Here is a 2,061-nt window from a genome sequence, read left to right on the forward strand (position 1 = left end):
ATTCTTTCAAATTCCGATTTTTTTTTACGAATGTAGCTAGTGTTTATGGACTTAGCATCAATATTTCTAATACCATATTTTGATCAATATTAAAAACTTTGGCACCAGGTGATGAGCAATTGAGTCAAAGTCGATCGGACGCGTGAAACAATGATCCTCTCTTCAGGTGGTGTACATCCGTGACTCTAAAATTCGACAAGAATCATTCCCACAACTTCAGCTGTGCCAGAATCTAGTTTGTGGTGAAAGCCTGTCAATCTGCTAAGGTAACGTTCATCTGGGTCTCTGCAAAGGATTTGGCGAAATCTTTGTGTCTTGACAATTTGTTCTTCAAATTGCGTATTTCATGAATTCAGTTCTTTTACTATGAAAATTGGCAAATTTTCTGTAGCTGTGATGGCCGAGAGGTTAAGGCGTTGGATTTGAAATCCCATGGGGTCTCCCTACACAGGTTCGAATCCTGTTCACAGCGCTGAATCCTTTAAAAGTCATTAATTTCTTAGCGGAATTTCGTCGAGCGTGAGATTTGCATTCAATCGAAAGTGAATTTTCAACTGTGAAGAATCCGAAGTCATATCAAGATGTCTAATTGAATAAATTATATGTCGAGACACAAAATGCCACCAACTTCTAACACGAATCAGTTTCAAAACATTTGTCGAATATCGTGAAATTTGGATGTTCGGGAAAGGAGGTTGGGGGGTAGAATTAAGCAAAACAAGCAGCAATGCAATACATTTACCTGCAGTTGATGAATTTTTTTTTAGGATCAGTTGAGAGTCAAGCTGAGAAAGTTCAACCTAATTTACAACTGACTCTCAAGGCCAATAATCTATTATATCAGCAGTCAATGAATTCGAAAAAGCAACCCCATGTGTGGAAAGGAACTCGACTGATCCAGGTTCCTGGCTTGAGGTGTGATAAGGCAAGGCGATATCAGCGGAGTAGAATTTTCTGGAAATATTAGAAATGGAGTGTTAACGGTCTTCTGCTGTCCACATTCGTAAGAAACTGTGCAATAAGAACTGAATTTGAAAATTAACGATGAAAATCAGACTTAGCACTCTGCTTGTGGTGTAGCATTGTTCAGAGCAATAGGTTGTTGTTGAGGCTAAAATTGACCAAAATAATCGATGGGGATCTTATTCACAGCCTTCGTTGGAGTAGTTGGTGTGGAGAGCACAGCTTGAAGAACCAAATGCCAATTATTCATCTTGGCCGTCTGAATTGCTTAGTTAAACATACTCCCAGTTTAATGTAAAAACCTTTGCTATCAGAGCTAGATATTTTCATGTCAGCATGTTCCGATATGAGAAGACACTCCAAAGAGTAGATGTGACTTAAATTTTGACTCTAACGTCAGAGATGTTGACACATTTCTGCACCAAAACAGCACTACCATTGGTATCAAATCAAACTGAACAAAGGACGAGTTCACTTAGACATTTCCTTTCTGCAGACTCTGCCAATTGACCGTTCAGGCCCGATGTAGGAATAGGGCGTGGTGACATCTGTTCGGATGTGGATCACTTCATTCTTGCTCACGATCCATAAACCGTAATTCATTTTGAATTTCTTAGCCATCACCATGATAAGTGGTACATAATGCACAGGTTTGCTTCTCGAAAGAAAGAGCGAAATCTTATTCAATGCAGACGCAAATTCAAGTTGTCCCTGATCGACCAGAAGACAGATATCGCGAAACAAAGTGAATACAGAAAACAATCAATGTTTTCTGGGAGTCAAATAGATGTACTGGAACAACGAAAACATATATTTGGAACTAAAGTCACATACCACTTCCAGACTAAATGTTCTTGAACCGTTATCTTAATTCGACCTTCATGTCCACCTTTGCTGCAAAAATTATCTTAACAACTCAGTACTTTGTGTTCTTTGATATTGTCTTCTTCATGTTTCTCTTGATTTTGAAACTAAAACCGAGCAATAGTAATGCACCCTATTTCACTTGCAAAGATCAGAAGAAGATCCATTTATAAGAGAACAGAAATAGAGCTACGTCTGTCTTCTGAGAAAAAACACAGTTACCATTTCGACTCC

The 2,061-nt window shown here is 38.6% G+C and overlaps 1 non-coding gene across 1 annotated transcript; it reads left to right on the forward strand.

Annotated features, from left to right (window-relative positions):
• Positions 1-390: 390 nt before the first annotated feature.
• trnas-uga (transfer RNA serine (anticodon UGA)) lies at positions 391-472 on the forward strand. The gene has a single exon. It is a non-coding gene; the product is annotated as a tRNA-Ser (tRNA).
• The last annotated feature ends 1,589 nt before the right edge of the window (positions 473-2,061 follow it).

This window comes from Chiloscyllium punctatum, chromosome 18, assembly GCF_047496795.1.
Source record: "Chiloscyllium punctatum isolate Juve2018m chromosome 18, sChiPun1.3, whole genome shotgun sequence".
Classification (NCBI taxonomy): Eukaryota; Metazoa; Chordata; class Chondrichthyes; order Orectolobiformes; family Hemiscylliidae; genus Chiloscyllium; species Chiloscyllium punctatum.